The sequence below is a fragment of the Podarcis tiliguerta genome (assembly GCF_965153285.1).
Source record: "Podarcis tiliguerta genome assembly, chromosome: 1".
NCBI classification, from domain to species: Eukaryota; Metazoa; Chordata; class Lepidosauria; order Squamata; family Lacertidae; genus Podarcis; species Podarcis tiliguerta.
The window spans coordinates 93,149,717-93,167,431 of record NC_139534.1 but is presented as its reverse complement, the minus strand read 5'-3'; positions in this window follow the sequence as shown (position 1 = coordinate 93,167,431).

The window sequence follows — 17,715 nt, the reverse complement described above, 5'->3', positions numbered from 1 at the left end:
CCTTTCCTCAAGAACAGCAAAAGAAGAAAATGAAAGATGATAACAGTACAAATGGTACAGGGTCATGGGCTTACAGTAATCATTTCAGCTGACCTTATTGTAAGACTGATATATAAACACCCAAAAATATACAGAAGAACCATGCTGGATCAGGCCAAGGGCCCATCAAGTCCAGCACCCACTTCTTAACAGTGGCCAGCCGGATGCCTTTCTCTCTGGATTTATTGTTTCTTGATAGAGTGTTTGGACCACTGACAGGTGCTATCCTTTTCTGTAACAACTGTGTCATTTGGGCGACCAGCAAAGAAACCTCGCTCTCCAAAGCAAATTTTGTTACGCAGCTGTTAAAAGTGTGTGTGTTTTTAAAGCTGTTAAGCCAGCTAAACAATAACTGGAAATATATGAAATTCTAATTGTATATAATGTAATTGTTGAAACCGTTCTAGTACAAGAATTCATAAATATTATATATTATATATTATTATTATTATTATTATTATTATTATTATTATTATTATTATTATTATTTTATTATTATTAATAATATTATTAATATAATAATAATTTATTATTTATACCCCGTCCATCTGGCTGGGTTTCCCAACCCACTCTGGGCGGCTTCCAACCGAATATTAAAAACAATACAGCATCAAACATTAAAAACCTCCCTAAGCAGGGCCACCTTCAGTTGTCTTTTAAAAGTAAAATAGTTGCTTATTGCCTTGACATCTGCTGGGAGGGTGTTCCACAGGGCAGGTGCCACTACCGAGAAGGCCCTCTGCCTGGTTCCCTGTAACCTCACTTCTCACAGCGAGGGAACCGCCAGAAGGCCCTTGGCGCTGGACCTCAGTGTCCGGGGCAGAACTATGGGGGTAATCTGCCACTCATTTTGCATTTATCCAGAACAACTAGGTTTCTCGACTCCCACCCCCATCTTGTTCTAAAAATGCTAAGCTGAAGTAACAGTAAAAACTCTGTGATCAGCCACTAGATGCCACTGTTTTGTCAAAGACCGAGAGAAGGGTTTACTTAAAAACAAATTGATACTGATCATAAAGCAGAGGTTTCAGTTGTAGGCAAACAATTAATTTCACGTGTAAAGTCCTGTGGATTTGTGGATCAATAATTTATTCCAATAGCAACTGGAAGAACAAAGTCTTTTATGCCCACAAGGGTAGCCTTGGCCAAATTAATTTCTCCACATAGCCTATCTCACAGTTATTACATTAGGTTGGTGTTTTGAGCCTTGGAAAGGATACTGATGCTGTAAACCTGTGCAACACTGTATAGGTGTGCATCCATTTAAGTGCTTCATAGTTGGTTCAAGATCATGATGGGAAGCAAACAGAACCTGTTGGTCCGTTTGTCTTCTGAGTTTTGCAGTAATATTAATTAATATTAATGGTCACCAGCATATAGATGAGTACATTTTGAAACGCTTCTCTAGCTTCAGCCCATTGCTGCTTCTGATTTCAGACGCTCATTGGATACTGTTGATACCTGAGCAAAGATGCAGGCGCAGCTTATCGGCTCTTGTAGGGTCTTTGCCCATCTTCAGTTACCTTCTACAGAAGCAGCGAACCAAATCTGGCAGTCTCGGCCTCTGAACCTGACCAAGATGATCTGAAATAGCGTGTGCCTGCCGGATGAGGTTTGCGCCATCTCTGAAAACACCCTTGCTGCTGAATAGGCTGCCGGTGCCTTGCAAAGCTTGCTACCTGGGTAGGCTTTAAGAGAAGTGTGTAAAGTTACACCCTCCTCGTTCCACTGTTGAGGCTGAAAGTGCATATACAATGACCTGCCTCAGCACAAGGCCTGTTTCTGACCCCACTCTCAGCCCTGCTTCTGCCTGCCAGATGTTACTCCCCGCTTCCTCTCTGTTGCTTCCCCTCCAAAGCAGGCTCGCCGACCGATCACGTCTCCCCCACCCTCAGCATCAACCCTCCTTCTCCGCCCCCCCCCGGCCCTTCCTCCACTCGCTGCATCGGTAAAGAAATGCCAGCACTATCACGTTCCGCTCCTGCATCAATGTTTAATATGGGAAGAGCAGGTGGGGGAGAGAGTGAAACTCGCCGAAATTGGACTTGGGAAGCAGAGAAGAAAAGAAGGAAATAATTCTGAAAGGGGTGTGACTGATAGGGGAGGCCTGCTGGTTTCCTTGTTGGGTGTATTGTCTTTCCATAATATAGAGGTGAATCGGGGGCTTTATGCGCTGACGTAATGAGAATTGTGTCTCCCGGCCTGCAGGTGCCCTTTATTGGTACGGATGTAAAGTTGAGCTGGGCAGGAAGACGGCTTTATGCCCTCCCAACTTTGCTGCCAGATAGCCTCCAGGTTTCATCTGGGTGTCTTTTCCAGGTTTCATTGTTGTTTGCTGCCTAGGATCCATTAGAAGTCAGTGGGCAACATCAGCACTGCATCATGGGGCTTGTGCAGTGGGACTTCCCGGGCTCCTCATCTGTTTCAGAGGGTCCCTCAGTCCTCTAGCATTTTGGGGGGCTGTGAAAGGGGGATCTGTTCTGTCAGCGATGTCAATTCTGCTGGCCGACTGTTGGATTTCATGTAGATGGCAGGCACATAAATTTGTGTAGATCAGGCATAGGCAAACTCGGCCCTCCAGATGTTTGGGGACTACAACTCCCATCATCCCTGACCACTGGGCCTGTTAGCTAGGGATGATGGGAGTTATAGTCCCAAAACATCTGGAGGGCCAAGTTTGCTTATGCCTGGTGTAGATGAATGTATCCTACTTCTGTATCTTCCATTGCCAGTGTGGATCCCTTTTCTCTCTTCTGTGGAGCAGAGGTGAATGTCACAGGAAATAACAAATACCTATTACTGTTTGACAAACTTTGCCTTTGGTCATTTGTGGCCCTAAACTTGCCTACATATTCACACTTAACATTTTATTGTATGTTCATCACTCACTTTATCCCACGCTGTTACTTTTTCATATATCCTCCTGCAAGCCTTCATAAAGGCTTCATATTGTAGGCCTCGTGTAATAGGAAATAACAAATACCTATTACTGTTTGACAAGTATTAGTAATTTTTTTTGTACATTATCGTAGTGATCCTTACAACAACTTTGTAAGTTAGGTCATTGGTATAATCTCTGTATTGCAGAACAGGGTGTATGTGTGTGTGGGGGGGGGGGCGGATCTGAATCTGGGAAGGCAAGTGTGCGCATTCATTGCTAGGTTAGTGGAGCTTTCTGTTTCACAAATCACAGTAGCCCTGTCCTTATGATGGACATGCCTGGAGTGAGGATGTGCATGTGAGGAGTGAGATCACATTAGCAAGCTCTACCCAGATCAATTTGGCTCCACTGTGTCAGGGGTAGCCAATATGGAGATGTTGCTGAACTCCATCTCCCATCAGTTCCAGTCAACGTAGCCAGTGGCCAGGGATGATGGGAGTTGTAGCCTGTATCTAAAGAACAACACGATGAATACCGCTGCATTATTGGTTCACTGTAGTTCACTAGACTGTCCCTATATGCAGACTATGCAGGAACAGGAATATTGTGCACAGGAAATGAATTACTAGAGTCCTGATTGACCAACAAGAAATCAATCAGGAATCACTGCAGGGAATTACTGCAGTTGAAAGAAACTGATGCAGCTGATCTTGGTCCTAGTCATTTTCAGGAAGAATCCTTGTCAGATATACATTTGGATACAAGACCTTGACTCTGTAGGGTCCTTCTCTTTTCACACCAGTAGCTTTCCTCGTGCCCACTGGTGGCGCCTTCTCCACGAGCTTCTACCCTAATTATCAGAGGAGCCCTAATCAATGGGTAATTTGCCAGATGCAGGTTTGTTACCAACAGATGGCACAAAGCATTTGAGGTAATGAGGGAAAGGATAATGTTGACTGATCTGCATAATAATCAGCTTGTGAACAGGTTTCAAATGGTTTTTACGTTTCTAGGGCTTGCACTGTGAGAAAATCTAACACTTACTTCTCAGGCAAATTTCACCAAAGCAAATATTGCACAAGAGCGAGAAACTTGTGAAAGGAGTTTGGTGGCAAGTGGAAAACTGATGACAACACACTTAATATTTAAGAATGGAGGCCACATACTCCTCTGGGATGTTTTGGGGACATCTACTGTCAGCTTCTGTGCCCTGAACAGACAGTTGTCAGCTGGACCTTGGACCTCTCCCATGTTGGGTCTCTCTGGCTCAGGCCTAAAAGAGGGAGAACTCCACAGTTATCCATCCACTGCTAAGCTCTCAACCAGACTACTGAAATGCTATATACATGGGGCTGCCCTTGAAGACTTTTCAAACATAGCATAGCACAAAAATACTAGGTTGCTAATTGGAACAGCTATAAGGAAGCATCTTGTCAGGACTTAAAACAGCAGCACTACCTTGCTGCTTAGTGGGGGCAATTCAAAGCAATCTAGTGGGAGCAATTCATTGTTACCTATAGAGTTTTAAATGACTCTTGGTTACCTGAAGGCGCACCTTATTCAACCCAAAGGCTCCATTATTCACAAAGCTTTCCATGTCCCATCTCCTGTCCCACTATACAATGGTTAGGTGGATGCCAGGTGATAACTGGAAGTGGCTATGAGGGGCATGGACTCTAGCTATGCCATGCAGCCCCTTGAGAAACTTACCTGGTGGCCCATCTAGCTGCTCTCTCAATGCCAGGTGAAGACCTAAAAAAAAATGCCCAGATATTTCAGCACCTTATTGAAATGATTTTAGTTGAATGGTATAGCTCTGCTGGATTTTATTTATTTCGTGGCCAGCTACTTTTATGCTGGTTCCCCCACCCCCACGTAAGGTTATGACTAATTGCATGCTGCCCTGGGAGTTCTATACCGAAGGACTGCCCAGAAATCATCTAACTCGGGAACAAGATTGGAAAGACGCAAAGATGGCACACAGCCGTTGGAAGGCGAGAGAGCAGCTTCAGCTAAAGGCTGTTTGTTTAGTGGATTTTATGCTCATTTCAGCTTAGTCCAAAGCCTTGCCAGTTGTTAGGAATGAAGCTAAATTTAGAAGCAGCTGAGCACCGGCAATAGCTCTTTGCACTTGCTTTCTGCCTGGCACTTGAGCTGGTATTGCCATGCAGCTAAGCAAAGATGCCTGCTGTTATTTATCATGAACTGTGTGCCACTGTATGCCTTACAGCTCAGGAGCAGAGAGCATCTGCTTTGCCTCCAGGTTACCTGGGAAGGAGCCCCACTGAACTCAATAGGATTTGCTTCTGAGTAGACATGCATAGGATCTCCTTGTAAGACAACTGCCAAGCCAGCCTGTTTCAAATGCCTGCCATTTAGCTTCACATGTGAAGTAGATTAAAAGAGAGAGAGAGAAATGACTTGTCCCAGGCAATACAGTGGTCTGATGGGTCTATCAGTGGGTCCTGGTGGGGTTATCAGACAATGGTGGCAGCAGAACTCCAAGGAGGGCTTGTGTAGGCACTATTTCCCCATATTCATCCAAGTAGCAATGTTCAAGGGCAGGGGTAGCCAATGTGGCACCCTTCAGATATTGCTGGATGAAAACGCCCATCAACCTTGACCATTGGCTCTGCTGGCTGGGGCTGATGGGACTTAGAGAGCATCATGTTGCCTGTCCCTGTTCTGAGGCAACATGGAAGGAGTGGGTGGTGGCTTGACCCAGTTGCCCAACGCTCCTTGGGGCACTGGCCCATATATAAAATATGGAGTTCAAGGGTGCCAGTTGCTGATGCTGGCCCTGAGACAATTCAATTTCAGGGGGCAAAGCAGATGGGGAGGCAGTGACCATGATTTTAGGGAAGGCAGCTCAAACTTTCTTAGGCCTGCAGAACACTTCCATATCTCAGAAACTGACACGGACAGTATAAAAAAACAAAACCATTTCCCAGAAGAAAAACTAGTGTCAATCAACTTACTTCCCCTTCAAGCATTAGCAGGCAAAACACCTACAAACCTCAAAACAGATGAAACACAGACCAAAAAGAAGCCCCCCCAAGGACCCCTAGCCAAGCAACCACAAAAGCCCCTCATTGTAAAAAATTAAAAATAAAAGATAGCAGAGGCTTTGGTGGTTGTTTTCAGGGGGGCTGTGCCATGTTGAGGACCTCCTATTTAAAGCAAAGGAATGTCAGGGAGAAAGGGGGGGTGGCATGCCCCCCCATTTCATCATGTTATGGTAGCATCTAGTTTGGCCCTAGGTAGAATTTTGAACCTGAGCTTTCCAGATCCATTCCCAGGGTGGGGCTTCTACATTAGACACACTAGTGTGTGGCTCAGGCACTATAATTAGGTAGAAGATGAATGGAAACAAAGTTTTTACACAGCATTTAATACAGCATTATGTTCTCTAGCAATGCAAACCCCACAGCCACAGTCGTCCTGTCGTGTTTACTCACATGCCATTCCTGTTCAGTAAAGTTTGTTCCCATTGTTTATAAGAAGCTTCCGGTTTTCAGGTTCTGTTCATTTGATGGTTTCCTGTTGACTGTGACTATGGGCCTGGTAAGGAATGGTCTCTTAAATTTCCCCGATGTCAGTGTCTGCTCCTGTGGACGGAGCGGGAGGCTTCAATTATTGGTTGTGTTGCATTATTTCCCCCCCCCCCCACTCCATTTTTATGTTTGTTTTTAAAAGGTGAAGAGAGGAAATGGGTAATTAAAGCCTTTCCACCTCATGAGAAAATAATATCGAGGCAGTTATGAAGTTATTCAGCATTAATCCACCGTTTGTTTAAACAACAGGAGACCGTCAAACAGTTTGGATCTGCAAACAGGAAACTTTAAATTAAAAGGCACAGGAGCCCCAAAAGGCAAAAAGTGAAATTTAAAAAGGCCACCAATCAAATCAGAAATTGAATTGTCTGACTCTGAACGCTGGAATGCAACACTTTGCAAATTATCTTGGGCATAAAAAGAATGAACAACCCAAGGGTGGCATTTCCAGAGAAAATAGCTAGTGTGCAAGCAAGCCAATGATTGTTTCCAGAGCTATTGAAGGAGAGCTGAGTTCAAATCTCCACTCAGCCATAGTGTTCGCTGGATAACTTTGGACTGATCACCAACTCCTCTCCCAATTATGTCACAGGGTGGTAAAGGATAAAATGGGGGGAGGAGACTGCATGCCACCTGGAACTTCTTGGAGGAAAGGTGGGATAAAACTATAAATATCCCCCTAGGCATTGGACATTGATGATGATATATGAATAAAAAAAGCAGGCTAGATCCTCACCTGTTAGTTCTCCATCCCAATTGTATCCTCTTTCAGTGGATAATATTATAATTCTACAGTGTGTCACATCAAAGGGCACACCAAGCCTCTGCCTAATCCTTCCTAGAGAGCTTTGAAATAGTAGTTTTCCACTTACAAGTATCTTCCACGTAGGAAGCAGGTAGCAGTAGCTGGGCTTCTGCTGTTTGGAAGGTGGATACAAATATTAGCCTCCCCAGGCTTTTTCTACCGCAGCTGGAGAACAGCAGCCTGTAAGAGGGGCAAGAAGCGTTGACCAGCTGCCCCACCCATGAAGAGCAAGAACTTTGCCACGACTGTAGCTGGTTCCCAAAGTGGAAATCTGCTGTTTGGAGACTGCTATTGGCAGTCCATCGCCACTGCTGAGGCAGCCCTGGTAGGGCATCAATGAAGGGAAAATGTCTCTCTGTTGGAGTAGGGCAAGGGCCTGAGCTTGCTCCTAGATGACAGACTGGAGCAGCACTGTGTGTGTGTGTGTGTGTGTGATGATGATGATGATGATGATTTGTTATATTGATTGTGCTTTTATTGGATTTCTCTTTTTGTATTCTTTTGTATCTTTGGCAACCTTTGGACCATAAGATTGTATACAAATAAATCACAACATATATCCTACAAGTAAACATGTTTGGCTGTCAGAACGGCAGGTTTCTTGTTTCAGTAATACTTCCCTGATCCAGCAAGGATGGTCCATGGTTGGCCAAATCATCTCTTTGATTTCCTGTGTTTCTCAGTGGAGATTAAATGGTCCTTCCTAACTTGAACAACAAAAAACCATCTCCTGTTCCTGTTCCAGTCCTGATAAACAGCTTGTGTCTTTATTTAAAAACCAGAAGCTGTCCCTTTTATTTCATTTATATTTGTAATCAAATCATACAAAGTTTAGCCTGGTGGATGATTTCATCTTTTGGTCTTTCTTCTGTGCTGGAGAGAAACTGGACAGTTGTCATACTTGCTAAAACAGTGGTAGATTTCACCAGCAATTTATAGCAATCTTGGCTCATTCCTTGGCTCACTATTTCTCATGTTTATGGAGCAATATACGATAAAGTAACTAACTACTCTGTCACTTTAATAAATGTCCATTGGATCATGCCCTATTTTGGTGGGGAAATAAGTAGATCTATGGGAGGGTAGTCTTGAGGTTAAGCTTGTTTCTGCTTTTCATCTGTAGCATAAATTTAAGAGATCCATTGTAGTGCAGTCTAACCAGTGGCTAAAGTCTTTGGCTTGGATAGGTTTTGTGCAAGTTCAAATCTCATGCACCAATGGACTCAGTAGCTGCTGCTGCTGCTGCATGCTAAGTCAACATCACATTACAGGTGTAACTTTCATATAATATTTTGTGCTGTGAACTGCCATGGGATCTATGGATGAAGGGCAGTATACACATTTAATGACTACTACTACTACTAATATCGCTCAAATCACAACATATTGATGTAGCATCCATTCACATATTCACTTGCATACTATCAAGTGGATGAGAAATTACTTGATGTACATGAATGTGTGGGCCAGCCCAGGACTATGAAAGACTACCAGTGTTGGATGCACTTTTGAAACTTTGCAAAACTCTGCAAAATTTGGCCCTGTTGACCCTAAAGCTCTTGTCTTAAATTCAAACCTGTTTAATAATAAAAAAATATTGCTATGTAAATTCCTTCCTGAAATTACCCGTTTGTCCACCCACAGGTCTTTCACACAAGGGTTTAGCTAAAGATCACCACATCTCTAAGCTTTTTGCATGTTTCTCTTCCAAGGCCCAGAACTGACCAACGCTTCACTGAAATCTAGAAATGTCTTTCCTTTTTAAATCCCCTAAAGATCTGTCCCTTTGGGGCCAAAAGTGGGTTTTTAAATGTATTATTTTTAAAAAAACAGGTTGCGGTTAGAGTCTCCTTAAAACAACACAACAATAACAACAGCAGCAACAACAACAACCCACCATTGCCAGATTGGCACAGCTAATTTGAGGAGGAAATTACATTTATGACTTTCCCCAGCCAGTGAACCCTGCCTGTAATGCCATTTCGTGCAGTGCAAAAGCAGATGCAACTGAGGCAGCCCGTTTTCCTAATTTCATTTACAAGGATCAGGACAGAGGCACCGTGCTGGTATCACAGGCTGGGGGCTTGGTGCTAAGGAGCAAAGCCCTGTTGGGCTCCTTTATTGATGCAGTCTATGGCATCGCCCCAAGTGCACGTTGTCCAATGACGCTCAAGGACAAAGCATCTGTTTCCAGCCAAACTGTTATCACAACAGCCTAAGGTGGAAGAGGCCCTCTGTTAAAGATGTGAAAACAACTGTTTAGGTTAAGGTAGCATTTTGCTTCTATTTTCTGACGCAGTGTCAAATTCTGGGGCAGGACTCCGTGTGACATTTGCATGCTTCGGCAGCCTGCACATACAATTTCCTTTTCTACATAAGTGTTCTAGGTCCCCTGTACACATGTACACATCCAGCCATCCAGCCATATAGTACGAGAGCCAGTGTGGTGTAGTGGTTAGAGTGCCAGACTATGACATGGGAGAACAGGGTTCGAATCCCCACTTGGACATGAAGCTCACCGGGTGACTGAGGGCCAGTTACTGCCTCACGGAGTAACCTACCTCACAGGGTTGTTGAGGGGATTAAATGAGAGGGAGAACCATGTACACCACCTTGAACTGCTTGGAGAAAAAGTGGGGTATAAATGCAACAAAGAAATAAACAAACTAATTCTCCATATTGTTGGAAATGTGCATGAATATTCTGAGCATGGGATAAGACTGTTTATGTGGATTCTCATGCCATAGAGTTGTTGTTGTTGTTGTTGTTGTTGTTGTTGTTGTTGTTGTTGTTGTTTTCAGCTGGAACTCACCAGAACTCAGTTGCCATTGCTATTATAAGAGAACAACTCCCATGCTATGCCTCAGACCTGTACACCTGAAGGAGCGTCTCCACTCCCATCATTCAGCTTGGACACTAAGGTCCAGCTCTGAGGGCCTTCTGGCAGGTCCCTCACTGCAAGAAGAACCAGGGAACTAGGCAGAGGGCCTTCCTGTGGCATCCTCCCTGTGGAATGCCCTCTCATCAGATGCCAAGGAAATAAAGAACTACAAAACTTTTAGAAGATATCTGAAGGCAGCCTTGTATTGGGAAGTTTTTAATGTTTTATTGTGTTTTTATAGGTGTTCGAAGCTGTCCAGTGAGGCTGGGGTGACCCAGCCAGATGGGTGGGGTATAAATAATAAACTTCTTGTTGTCAGGGCATTTTTTCAGGCAGAACTCACCAGAAGTCAATACTGGCACCTCTCAGGTGGGCGCCATTGTCATTAAAAGAGATCATGGTGAGTTCTGGCACCTCTTTTCCTAGAAAATCAGCACTGGTTATTGTTATGCTTAATATGTGTATGAGAGAAAGGGGTCCTTGGTTTGATTTTTCCAGGCTGAGAGCTTCTCCTGTTGTTCTGCAGCTGTGCCTTGCTAATATCAGATCTTACCCTCTGAATCGGATCTTATCAGATGCATGGAAAATGTGAACAGAGATTTTTGCTTAACCAAACTTCGGTTCAGTAAGTAAGATCAGATTTCTATGGAGTATACTGAACATTTCTGAAAATACCATAGACATAGTAATAGGCTGATCAGGACTTTGAAAAATGTTATTTTGAATAACTAGGAAGTAAAGGGTGTAAATGTGTTCCCTGGTGATGAATTGAGAACTATTTAGGCCCTTGTAGTAAATTTCAAACACATGTTAGGGGAACATCCATGATTTGATCTTCTGGCTTTTTTTAAGGATGAATGGGTCAGCTGCCTTGACTAGCTTCTGCAATTCTATTTTCCTTTCAAGTTACAAGAAATGAGAACTTTCTGACAGCGAGAGCTGTTTGACAGTGGAACCTCAAAAGGTTGTAAACTCTCCTTCCTTGGAGGTTTTTAAGTAGAGGTTGTATGGCCATCTGCCATGGATGCTTTAGTTGAGATTCTTGCTTTGCAGGGGGTTGGACTAGATGACCCTTGGGGTTCCTTCCAATTCTATGATTGTATGATTCTATATCTAAAGAGTCAGTCTGCATACTGCAGCTGTGCAGTAAAGTATACAAATGTTACTAGCCCATCAGCGTTTTCTGCCTAAAAGGGGGGAAAGATAACCAACTTTCAAAATACTATTTCTCTTTCCAAAACTCTATGCCACAGGAGGGGGAAGCGGGTGGCGCTGTGGGTTAAACCACAGAGCCTAGGACTTGCCGATCAGAAGGTCAGCGGTTCGAATCCCCACGACGGGGTGAGCTCCCGTTGCTCAGTCCCAGCTTCTGCCAACCTAGCAGTTCGAAAGCATGTCAAAGTGCAAGTAGATCAATAGGTACCACTCCGGCAGGAAGGTAAACGGCGTTTCCGTGCGCTGCTCTGGTTCGCCAGAAGCAGCTTAGTCATGCTGGCCACATGACCCAGAAGCTGTACACCGGCTCCCTCGGCCAATAAAGCGAGATGAGCGCCCCAACCCCAGTCGGCCACGACTGGACCTAATGGTCAGGGGTCCATTTACCTTTACCTTTATGCCACAGGAGTGGCAAGGATCCTAATTGCTAAAAACTGGAAAAAAGTAACTGTGCCAACAATAAAGGAATGGCAAGACAAACTGTTAGAGTATATTGAACTGGCTAGATTAACAGACGCAATTAGAGACATAGCTGTCAACGCTTCCCTTTTTTTTAAAGGAAATCTCCTTATTCCGAATAGGATTCCTCACAAGAAAAGGGAAGAGTTGACAGCTATGATTAGAGATCACACTAGACAAGAGTCTCAAAAAGCATGGGGAAAATGCAGAGAATACTTCACAAAACAGTGCCCTAAAATACATATCTGGACTTGTTTTGATTAATGTCTGCAGGAGACGTTGTGGATATTAAAGTTATGGTTAAAAAATATATTAATAATTATTCATAAAGGAAACAGTTTGTAAGAAGTAAATAAGGAGGTCAAATACAGGATAAAGGAAGTCTTTTATTTGGTTGTTTGTATTGCTGTATGTTATGCTCACTGTACATTATGTTCACGTTTAATGAGGGTGGATTTGTGTATTGGGGGTGGGAGTTTATGTTATGTTGTAAATAAAATTCCAATAAAAAATATTTTTTCTAAAAAAAAAAAAAAACCCTCTAAAAAAGACGACTGCCTTCATTGCCCAGGCAAGTGACTATATGGTTGGGGGGCGGGAGAGAGAAGAGTAAACTGTGATGGCCAAGACATAAGCAGCCTGTGGATGTGTCAAGGCTCATGCAATTTTGTCAGCAAAGGCTGCCACAGCTGCCACCAAGCAACATGGGAAAACAGCTTGCCGAGTATAAAGCGAATCGGGGGCTCCAATAGCGACCTTTCCCATTGCTACAGGCTTGTCCTGTTCTTCCATGGCATTTGCGGGTCACCATACAAGGACATTCAAGGCCCAATGGGCTTTTGGCAAACACATCCGTATTGTTCTGTACTTTCACCCTTCTGAAAAGAACTAATCAAGTCCAGATTTAGTTGGAGAAACTCAAGCTGAATGTAACAAACTTGCCTTAACTGTAGTAGTTGGGTCTCCTGGGAATGCAGTTGCTCTTATATGGAAATGAACGGGAAGAAACTCCCGCGATGGAGCCAGAAGAAGGAAGAGTTGCTGCAGTTGCAAGGTCAAAATATATCTGTATTGATAGTTAATGCTCATCCAGACTTCCTTTTGTGCCTCATTTCAAGGCACAGGTCCGCACTTTAGAGCACTGGGTCCAAATGCTTTTTCTTTTTGCCCCAGTGCTTCCCCTGCGAAAACCCTCTCCTTACCGCTGAAAATAATTCTGTGGAAAACCCAAACTGCTGTTGGTTCTGATTCAGCATTAAAGAGCAGGTTTTCCTGGGGAAAGTGGGGGAGAAAGAAAACAGACACAGACCGGGAAAGTACAGATCTGTGCCTAGTGAGTGTGGGGCAAAAGGTAAGTGTGGATAAGCCCATAGATAAATAGGTGTGAAGCCATCAAACAGCCAGAAATTTTTTTCAGTTAATCACTAATTTGTTTAAGCCTTTTTTTGGGGGGGGGGGGTAAAGGCACTTAAACTGGTGACTATCTTCAGTTTTGAGGTGTGAATTTGCGGCTGCTACCACCACCAAGTCCCCTTAGTATATTTCAACACAGATTGTGTGAAGAAGAAATTACTACTGCTGCTGCTACTACTACTACTATATTTAACTGTGCTTCACGCTAAGGTCCCAGGGTGAGTTACAACATTAAAATACAATATTATCACTTCTAAATCCACTGAGTTCCACTGAGTAACGACTAGCATTCTGGGCAAGAGGAGCAATGTTGTTCCACTCTGGTTTTTTTATTTACAATTTTTTATTGGGTTTTTGATAATTTTATACACATATGTCATTCCACTCTAGTTACATTGTTCATAATTTTGTGAACCTCTTTATTATGTCCGCCACCACTCCTTGGTCCTCTTTTATCTGAACTGAAAATTTCCCAAAGACTGGGGCTTTCTGTCCAAGTGAAGTTGTTCTGGTCCATTACGGATTTCAGTTACCCTTTTCTGTAAACTTTCCAATCTGTCAGTGTCACCCTATGCCTTTTTCACTTTGATCAGTCCCACCATAGGAGCCCACTCCAGGGGGCCGTGGGTGCTTCAGCACCCACAATAATATAGTTGGAGGGACTGGGCACACACAAAGTCAGTGGAAAAAGGCAAGGTGGAACTTATCCTCCCATAGTTGTGTTTAGAATTGTAGCTAGGAGTAGATGACTAGCTCAGTTTTGGTTTCTGTAAGTTTATTATTTTCCCAATCTTAAGTTCTCATCAACATTTTTCTGCATCAGTTTGCAAGGCCTCGTGAAAATATATCAGCATTTTAGTGCACACTTCTAATAAACAGGTTTTTGTATGTAATTTTGCCTAATTTGCACATTTTTGTAAACTGTCTTCCCTAACTTACTGCACTTTGGAATTTTTGTCACTAATACATAAATTTTAAAGTGGATATATACAAATATATATCCCTTTTTCCCACACAACTTGTATCCAGTAAAGTATCTAAGTTGAAATACTTGCTTGTTTAAGAAGATACCATTTGTTTTTGCTTTTGGAAATTTCACTGCCAACAGCATTGAAAAGGAAGTACACGCTTCTTTCACAATGCCTGTAATATTTTACAACTTGTCTTCCAGGCGTATAGCTTAAACAAATAAAAATTGTTACCACTACGCTTGACAACTTGCAGCTAAATGTGCGGCCTGACTCCATTGTACTTGTTACTTGAAAGTTCTTTCTTTGGCCTGATGAATTCTGACGGCTCATTCACATATAAAAGTCCCCATGCAATGCTGCTGAGCAAGTGCGCACGAACCACTCTCAGCTTAAGGACTGATCATGAGTGAAATGTGGTACTTGATCTCCCTCCATCGCTGCCCACTTTTACCACTCCTTGCCAGTTGCTGTTTGTAGGCCCTAAGCCATCTGGAGCAGCAAGTGGTGCTGTTCCCCCAGATGCTTTTGGTTAGTGCAAAAGACAAAGACTTAGACATCTGCTCCTTTTCTTAGGAGTGTAATTACTTAGCCACCATGGCAGCAGCTTATACCCTTCTAATAACCAGCACTAACTTCCCAGCCTGCACCGCCACCAAGTCATCTCCACACCTTGAGATCTACAAGGGTGTTTCTTCTGAGTCCCTGGTGGTCTTTGCCAAAACTCCAGCGCTATTTGAATTCTGTAGATTTCCACTATCACTTTACCTAAACTGCTACTTTCGACGATTCAGTGTTACATGGACATGATACACCTGAGCTAGAGAAAGGCATCTTTCAGAAGTGGATGGGCACAACTTTATGATTGTGGGCTGTTGTTGTTGTTGTTAAAACACTTCTGCTTGCAAAATTGTGTTGGCCTGAGGCATCCGTTTTATCAGCTCGGCAAGCCTGGGACACAGAGGGCTTTTCTTCTTAAGCTGACCCAGATGCTAGGGTCAGTGTGCAAGGGCACCCTGAAGGGGACGTGCCAGTTTTTGCCAGCACAGCTGCTCCTTCTTGCTGGCAGCTGGGCTTGAATATTCATGGCAGTAAACGATCACGGCTGGCATTTGTTTGGCACCTCGAGCGGGCAAACTTTTTTGAGGCTCCAAGAACACAGCTCTTGTTCCTTTCAGTATGGTTCTCTCCTTGCATCCCGGCTTTGTTTCAATTTAACACGGTGGCATGAGTAGCCCAATTAGAGGCTGGGGTGAAGCTGACAGCCTGGTTAAGTGTCTGTGAAATTGGCTTTGGAGGACAGATGACCACGTACAGCTATCTTTCACCCCCCGCAAGCAGATTTGAAACAAAGAGAAGGCAGAAGAGTTGTTTTTAAGGAGTTCTCCCCCCCCCCCAAATGATAACAAGTTAGCACATCTCAGCTGTTTGGAAAGCAGGAAGAGTCCTACAGGTATCACTGGTGGGATGCGGGTGGCACTGTGGTCTAAACCACTGAGCCTCTTGGGCTTGCCAATCAGAAGGTCGGTGGTTCGAATCCCCATGATGTGGTGAGCTCCCATTGCTCTGTCCCAGCTCCTGCCAACCTAGCAGTTCGAAAGCACGTCAAAGTGCAAATAGATAAATAGGTATCGCTGTGGCGGGAAGGTAAATGGCATTTCTGTGCGCTCTGGCTTCCGTCATGTGTTCCACTGCGCCAGAAGCGGTTTAGTCATGCTGGCCACATGACCAGGAAAGCTGTCTGTGGATAAACACCAGCTCCCTCGGCCTGAAGCGAGACGAGCACCCCAATCCCATAGTTGCCTTTGACTGGACTTAACTGTCCAGGGGTCCTTTACCTTACCTTACCTTTACAGGTATCATCACTGAGATGATTAATGATTTCCTGATGCAAATTTCCTGTCAATGAGGACTGAACTAGTTCTGAAGGGGGACAAAAACAGAACCTTTTGGAGGGTCTGATTTATGTTCATTTTTGTTATGTTTGCTTGCCCTCAGGTAGACAGAACAGGGGTAGGTGAACCTGTGACTGCAGAACTACAACTCCCATCATCCCTGATCATTGGACATGCTGACTGGGGCTGATGGGAGTTCGAGTCTATAGGTTTCCATCCATGATACAAAGCATAGCTTTGGTTGGATCAGACCAAAGAACTATCCAGTGAAAGGAGTCTGAATAGGGCTGTAGCTTCTGAGTCATCTCCAAGAGCAGTCCCAAACAAAGGCAACCTCAGCCATGATGTAATCATGAATAAGCATGGCAATTTCCTCAGTCTGAAGACTGTGCAACAAGTGCACTCAGGAGGTCCCTTGTTTGAATATTTCTTTTCCATAGATTCACTTGGTGTATTTGGCAAGCCACTCCCTCTCTTAAGTCTTGCTGTACAAATGTTGGAACACTTGAAAGGGCTATACACGTTTTATTATTGAATTGGGTTAGCACCGACATTCTAACAATAAAAGACACTACATAAATTTGTCTCAGTGGAGGCAAGTCAAGCAGTTCTGGCAAGCCATGTAGGCCTTCAAAGTCATGCGATATTTAAGAGTTGATTATTTGCCACAAAGTGGGGAATGGGAATGATTTGGAGTTTACTCTGATTTACTGACAAGTGAACAACCAAAGCCATCATGCAGTCTTCTGCATTTCTGCTCGTTCTCCAAGGGCCACAGTGTGGCAATGACAGAGCTTCAGGGCAGGACCACCTGCTCCTTCTCCATCTGACACAGACTCAGCTGCATCCTGCCAAGACTTGGCCTCATCCAGGTCTCTTGTGGAGCTGATGGAAATGGCCTAATTAAAGCACAACATTGAAAACTTGCTGCAAAGGCTTCTGCATTTGGACGTGTTTAGGGAAGCAGACCATACATTTCCAGAGAAGACAGTGGCTGCAGCTCAACACAGATGTAGGTGCGCATAAACCTGTTGATTTCAGTGGGCTTCAGCAAACAAAGGGTTTCCCCAGACATGAGCGATTTAGCAGCACCCAGGAACTGCTGCTGTGCTTTAAGCTGGAAGTGGGATAGCAGCCCTGCTTCCAGACTCTGCAGCCAAATGAGCAGTCCACTTTCTCCACCCCTAAATGTTGGGGGAGATTGAATTTTTCCTTCAGATCATTGCAGTGGGAGGTGGGGAAGAGTTAAATATTCCCTCCAACACTCACTGAGCTGCACTCTCAATCATTAATGCCCCTACCACCATGCTACAAGAGGTGTGTGTGTGTGTGCGTGTGCACGCGCAACAGTTTAAATAGCAATTGCCACATCTGGGTTACTTTAAACAGATAAAATAAATATAAAACTGGGTTAAAGTAAGTACAAAATCAGAAAACTTACTTAAAATCCCTGCTGTAATCAAAAGGGTTTCACTAGGTGCTGGATGTTGAACAGGGAGGGAGGCTGTCTGATCTCAGCCAAAAGGAAATTCCACAGAATTGGGACCCCAGTACTGAACACATGTTTCCTGGTGCGTACAATCTGTGCATTCAATCCATTAAAGG